At 49.9% G+C, this 7,257-nt stretch overlaps 1 long non-coding RNA gene across 1 annotated transcript; it reads left to right on the top strand.

Moving 5' to 3' along the window:
* The first annotated feature begins 2,451 nt into the window (after positions 1 to 2,451).
* On the top strand, positions 2,452 to 6,517 carry LOC130544716 (uncharacterized). The gene is made up of 2 exons (XR_008961231.1): positions 2,452 to 2,705; positions 3,866 to 6,517. It is a non-coding gene; the product is annotated as an uncharacterized LOC130544716 (long non-coding RNA).
* Positions 6,518 to 7,257: the final 740 nt, after the last annotated feature.

Genomic DNA, 7,257 nt, shown 5'->3' with positions numbered 1-7,257 from the left:
GGGTCGCCAAGCAGAGAGGGAAGGAAGGTTCCAGAACAAGAGGAGGAGGCCAGCTGGAGTGAGAGAAAGGGAGAGGAGGCCCAGCCAATCACAGAGTTGTAAGGCGCCTCTGAGACCCTCTGATCCGCCCCCCCCAACCCTGCGATATGGACTTAAGTCCTCAGACTGCGGAACCAGACTGCCCGGGTTCAAATCCTAGCTCCACCGCTTCCTAGCTGTGCCCTCTCCTGACCTCAGCTTCTTTATATAACCTGAGGGTAAAAAATAGCATCTGCCCCATGGGGCCAATGTCAGCATTAAATGAGACAATTCATTCAGAGTCACTTAGCACAGGGGGTGACGTGCTCAATAACTCATGCCTGCTGTGATTTTTACAGGCAGGGCGTTGGGGGCTCTGGAAAGTCCCAAGGATATCCCACAGGCCAGTCTCTCTCATTCTAAAATGTTTCTCAGTCCTCCCTGGGACAACCACGTCCTGGGAAAAAGGTTGTCACGAAACACTAATCTGTTTACCGCTGTGGACCGCGTAAGATGGGCAAGGAGAACTTGGCCCGGGACGGTTCGTATAGCTCCTGGGAGGCTGGAATGTTCAGGAAACCGAGGCACGGATCAGCTGGGGGCTGGTGAATGGGAGGACCACACAGCAGGGCCCTGTGGTGGGAGGAGCACAGCTCTGGGACAGAACCCGGTTCCTGCTACTGCTTGTATGGTCCCGGAGCACAGCACTTAACCTCTCCAGGTCTTGCTTTTCTCGTTCATAAAATGGACATGGTCATGCCATCGCCAGGATGACTGCAGAAGGCAACTGCGACAGCAAAGAGTTAGAGCCTGGCTTGAGACGTTGAGCGACTGAGTGAATGGTGCCCCCACCAAAGTCAGAAGATCCAGTGGGATCTCTAGCTCAGCTGAAACCTCAGCAAATCACTTCTGGGTACTGTCCCTAAAAGTGCTTTAATTATGACGGTAAATTGCCAAGCATCCTGCTTACTAAGCATTCTTACACACTGGGCCTCACTGAAACCTGAGGCTCAGAGAGGTAAAGTGACTTGCCCAGGGTCACACAGCAAATAAGTGGCAAAGCAGATCAGAGGCTGGTTTTGCAACTCTGAATCCCCCGGCCGTTTGTCTCTGTGCCTTCCCCAGAGCCTGGGGCTCTGAGCCTGATGGGCAGGCCCACCCCCACACCTTCCCTGGACCCTGGCATAGCCAGCCCGGCCTGGTGCCACCTATCAGCTCCTTCCCCTCTGGTGAGAGGACCCAGGACAATCTGCTGCCACCACCCCAGTGTCTGACATGGCAGGGCTGGGATTTGAGCCCTGGTCCATCTGAGACCTTCTGCAAATGCAAATGGGATAATACCTAGAAGCACTAAGCACAGTGCTAAGCCCCTATCAGTCCTGGATGGCAGTTAGCCTAGAAGCTCTTGGGGGCAGAGACTGTTTTCCATCCTATAATGCTGGTGATTCCAGATTGAGAAAAATACACGGTGTTTTAGGACTGGATGAAGGAGCAGAAATGGCCAGCAATCGGGAGGAGAACCAAGGGGGGATTGTACTCCAGAAATTAAGGGAGGAAAGTTGTCAGGGAAGAGTAGGTCATGGTGCATAATATTGGCACCTGGAGGTGTGAGAACGGACAGCCCCACACTAGAGCATCCCTAAAGGGTCAGAATCGAGAGGCCAATGGATTCTGCAGTCGGGAAGCCAGGAGGCCATCGTGAGAGCAGTGTGTCTCTAGGGGATCATGATGGCAGAGGTCTGAGCGGCTGAATGGGCTGCTCCTTCCAGCCCAACGGGAGCAGCTAATGTTTATGAAGCAGTTGCCATGTGCTACGCACTGTTGAGCATATTTTTATTCATCATTTCAGGAATTCTTCTCAATAATCCCATCAGATGTGCTATTGTACCCATCTTACACATAGGAAGATCAGAGAGGCTAAATAATTTCCCCAAAGTCACACAGCTAGGAAGGATGAGATCCAGGGGTTGAACATAGTTCTCTTGGATTTCTTAACCAAAATCTTCATTGATGCAGGGGAGAGGGACAGAGGAGAGGTGGCCGAGGCGGTGAGGACCCAGGATCCAGGCCACATGAGCTAAAAACACACCCCTTTCTTCTGGTTTCTGCCCATATGAGCCATTTAGTCTGAACCAAGACTGGCTTTGAGTGCTTATAGTTTTACAGACTGAGGAACACATGTACCCCAATCCTGTTATAAGACTTTTTGGCCGTGTGGGCCAATAAAGAAGCTTCTGGAAGAGAATGGAATCCAGAATCCATTAGAGATGAAAACAACGCCCCCCGCCCCCAACACACACTCTTCACGGAAGTACAGTGCTCAAGCTTTCACCATCTCAACCGGTCCTCCAACCAGCCCAGGGTGGACACACATGGACTCACCCCCATTTGCCAGATAGAAACACTGAAGCTTGGGGCTTCTTGTCAGGGGCCAAAGTATCACAGCGCTCAACTGCTCTGCTCAGAGTAGGTTTTAATCTCGTTCTCACTGATCAACTCTGCCAAGAGACCCAGAAGAATGAGATCAGAGGGAAAGTCCGGGATGAGTCATTCTTGCTACATTCGTGGACTGACCACCTACTACGAGCAGATCCTGTTCCAGGCGGAGACTTAGAGACAGAAAGACAACAATCCCTGCCTTCAACCTGGGGAGACAGACGGGGACACGGCTGGTGACCCATTCTCTGGTAAGTGCCGGGGACGCCCGGACCCTTGATGTGAGGACACTGCAATCAGAGGGGCTTTGCTACCAGGGAAATAAGGCTGCTGGCTCTCTGGGGTTCAGCCCTGAACGTTGAGCGGTCTCTTCTCCATTCTGGTGGTCACCTCCCACAGGGCAGCTAGACACCTGTCAACCCAGACAGCCCAGCTCAGTAGCCCCTGTGCGGTCTCCCTGCTCCCCAGCAAGCCCTGGCCACTCACTGCTTTGGGGAACATCCTAGACCCAGCATGAGTCCGATTCAAGACAGTCCCGTCCCTGCCACCCACTCTGCGTAACCCGGAACCACTCTATTACACCCCTGGGCCTTGATTTCCTCAGCGGTCCACCACAGTCCGGCGCGCCCCACAAAGCTGCCAGGAGAATGAAATGGGATCCACGGGTCCATGGATGTGCGTTTTAGGCTGTAGATGACTTTACAAAGAGCAGGGAGCTTCTCTAGGGCTCCTGATGAATCCCCACAGTTGAGGTTCAAAACCATGGTCTCCCGGCTCCAAAGGCAGCGGACGAGTTAATTCTTAAGCTCTTAAGCCCTCGGAAGAGCAGAGACAGAGCAAAGGGCAGGTCTGGAGGCCTCTTTTGGAAATGACAAGATCCATTTAGCAATCAATTAGCACTGTCCCCAGGCTCCGGCCCTGCACGCTCGGCAGGAAGAATGCGCCACACCGCGCTGATTAGAAACAGATGCCCTGGCGAGCGGAGCTGGCCAGCGGGGCCGGAATTCCTGGGCACCCAGCTCCGGGCGGGAGACGGGGTTCGTCGTTACATTCTAGGCCCCGGTGTGCAGAGGGAGGCCAAGGAGACCAAGTTAAGACAGCAGGCTGCCTGGAGAATGTGTACCTGTGAGGGGGTTCAGGGGCGGGAGGGGGAAGAAGGTTGACTCTGTCAGGAGTAATCGGGGATAAAAGTAGTTCGGCCAAATACAGAATAGGACTTTTGCCCAACAGAGGCTGATGCCAGTCGTGACGCGGCTGATGGGCGAGGAAGTACGGCAGGAGGCCCAGCTCTCTGGTGCCTCCAAAAATAACCCGTGGCCGCCAATCTCCTTTATTGAGCTCTGCAAATAAGCCCTTTTCATGCTATCTCCGTTATTTATCATTCTGTCCTGCTATTATGTCCATTTTGCAGATGAGAAAACGGAGGCACAAAGAGGTTTCATAACTTACCAGGATGGACAACTGACAAAGAGTGGATCCAGCTCTTGAACCCAGCGGAGAGGCCCCTCCCCTGGCCATGATGGTGATGAGTCCTCTACTTCCCACTTTTTCCTTCTCCCTTAACAATCAGAAGGGGAACTTTGAGCTCCTCTTCTCCAGCCTTGCAGCACCGCAGGGAAGCTCCTGGCAGCGTCCCTGCCACACCCTCGCTGGGATGAAGGGCTCACGGCCTCCCTCAGGCTGTTGACTCTAAGCTTGGACGGTGTACCAGGCTGGCTACTCTTTCTTCTATGCAGCCAAGAGGTGGGTCCCTGCAAGTATGTGTCTTCCCCCAGCAATGCTGCTTCCGTCCTCTGAATCCACTCAGGTGTCAAATTCCTTTTCCCTGCGACCAGTTCAGGGCACGACCACGACCCCGCCCTTATTTTTCTAAGCTATGTAGCCTCTGTGACAACTGTTCCCCACACCATCAGCTGGGCAGCTCCCACATCACCCCACACACCCTCCCCGGACCCCCTGCCAGCCCATCCACATCCCTGGGGGCCTAGATGTGCACATGGGGTTAGTCAGGTCTCCCTTCTTCCCACCACACAAAAAGGAATACTCTAAAATATTATTTTAATACAGTTCTTTTGCCATTATAAGAGTGATGCATGCTCACCATAGGAGATACAAAAAAAATGCAGCGAGCAGAGTAAAACTCCCTCCGCAGAGAGAAAAATCACCCTTTGTTCCACTCCAGCCTTCTTTGCTCTGCTTAGTATTTGCCTAGCTTCCTCTACTCCGGATCTACCAATGTGTCCTGCAGTTTCACTCACCCTCGTGGCATCAGCAGGCCGCTGGGTTATGAAAATGTCATTTGTAATGATCCCATAATAGTCCGTAAAATATATGCTCTTTCTCTTATTTGGGGCATTGCTATAAATGCACGCCTCTGGTGATTCCTTATTACAGAACCTCAGTTTTGTTCGAGGTCTCCACAAGATGTCACCTACATACTAGGGTATAGGGTCCTTGATTCTAAACTCCCGGCAATCATGTCAAGCCTCCCCCACCCCCGTGTTTGCATTATCCAGCCTGAGCAGAGAATACCACTAACGCACAGGGGAGGGTTCTAGCCCTATGCCCTTTTTAGCACCTTGCTTGATTTTATAACCTCGTAACACAGCCGGAGAGGCCATTAAAGATCAACCGCTCACGTTTCGGACATTAAAACTGAGTTCAGAGAGGGCAAGTGAGTTGCCCAAGGTCACACAGGGGTGGTGGTGGTCACCCAGGAACTGAGGGCCCCTGGCTCTGCGCTTAGGGCTCTCTCCACAGGGATGAATGCAGTTCCCAGACAGCCAGGGAGGACTCAAGTTAGGGCAAGGTTTGTTATTATTTGGTCTCAAGAAGAATAAATCAAGACATTTTTAGCTAAAGCCACTGGCCTCTTACCGAGAGTTCCAATTTAACCAGGGGGATGAAAGGGAGAGAAAAGAAATCAACAATGGCATATATCCGCAGATGAAGTGACTTGGGAGCACACGAGGCATTTCCATTTTCCTTGGTGGCCACCCTCTCTCTCCATCTTCCCCTCTTCCTCTCCCACAATCTCAGCCACCACGAAGAACCCTTCTGGAATCATCAGACTCAGAGCTTTTCGGCTGAGATACTGAGGTCCTGAATCCTGGAGAAGTGCATGAGCCGGCAGGACCACATCCACCAATAAAATAAGATCCAGCAGACAGGAATAGGGAACTTCTTAGGTCTTCTTATAATTGCAGGAATGGGTTAATTTGTGGGAAACGTAAATGTGCGCATGAATGATCCCAGCTAGAAATGATACTTTCGCCAGCACCGAATTTCCAGAGACATGTAAGTCACGTCACAGCTCTGGTCTCCCAGTCCTCATCTGTAAAATGTATCCTTCCAATCCATTCTACAAACATCTCTTGAGTGCCTGCTGTGTGCCAGGCTCTGTGCTGGGCACTAAGAGAAGGCCAAGAAGATCTCAATGTCCAGGAGAAACAAAGAAAGAACAAAAGAAGGGAATATTTATTTAATACCTTCTTCCCCAGGCATTAGCATAGGCGAAATGGACGCACTGATGAATAAAAGTGCGTAGTGAGGCTTATGGTTTTAGAGATATGAACTCCTAGACAACCCGAAAGCCCTCCCACTAATAAACACTTAGAAATTCTGGGTAAAAATAAGAGACATCCTTTTTTAAATAAGCAGAACTAAGTTCTCAAGTAAGTAAGGAAACCCACAGGGGCCAGAAGTTGAGATGGGACTAAATATCACAGGGATAAGCTTTTGAGTTAATGCTGTAGTGGTACGCGGGGGAACCCTACCTGTGCCCCCGAAACTCCCAAGCTAGTAAAATAACACAGCAAGATAGTAACGTTCTCAGGACAGTGATACTCCCGGGATTCTGGAAAGTACGCTGTCAGCCACGGGTTCACGCTGATTCCCACAGACAGAGCGCTGCTGTAGATGAGCCCATCGTCCGAAGTTACCAGACGGTGAGCAAGAATCTAACAAGTAAGCAACGGGATTTATCCCAACCCTCGGGATTTCGTCCATTAGAACAAACAGCATATCAGCTACAAAATAAACGCATCCATCTTTCATTGGAACACTTCGTGAATTTGCGTATCGTCCTTGCCTTCCAATTTTAGTAAGCGTGCTGCCAAAGCGAGCACCAAAATAAGTACGTCTTAGATAATTAACAACATAAAAGACATTTGAAAAAGGAAAAAGATATTTTCAAAACCAGTGTATTCGGAAGATCGCCAACTTGAACGCTACGAAAAATCTAGAAAGTCACTGAAAATAAAGCCAGTGGGTAAGTTAAAGAGCAGATGAAATGCAGCTGAAGGAACACTGGTGCACGGGAAGACAGAGCTCTGTCAATAACTTACCTTAATGTCTCTTATGCAACATTATCCTTTATAAAGTATAATGTTGTCGTAAGTTGTAGTGTCATTGTAAGACTAATCACTCAAAGGATAAACAAAGAAATTGATTATTTTAAACATAGGTGTAATAAGCTTTTTCACATTAACCATCAAACATGCCTTATTTTTCTTTTGAACAGACTAGCTTCTGGCATCATACATTTCAAACCTTATTTCTTTTTCAATAACCACATACTTCCAAAGCCGAACATCGTAAGACCTGTTATCACAGTGCACCACAACCCCAGACAAATAGTTGGCAGTGGTCGTATGCCCGGGAAGTCATTCCAAAACCGGGATGGCTAGCCATCCCTTCCCTATATATGGTAATGCCTGAAAACAACCTAAATGTACGCCATTGGCCTGGACGGCCTACCGTTGATTTGTAAACACCACCATTTCTTTTAAGTCAGAGAATTAC

This window comes from Ursus arctos, unplaced genomic scaffold (assembly GCF_023065955.2).
Source record: "Ursus arctos isolate Adak ecotype North America unplaced genomic scaffold, UrsArc2.0 scaffold_24, whole genome shotgun sequence".
NCBI lineage: Eukaryota > Metazoa > Chordata > Mammalia > Carnivora > Ursidae > Ursus > Ursus arctos.
Note: the sequence above shows the minus strand (reverse complement) of the source record. Positions and strands in the feature narration are given on the sequence as shown.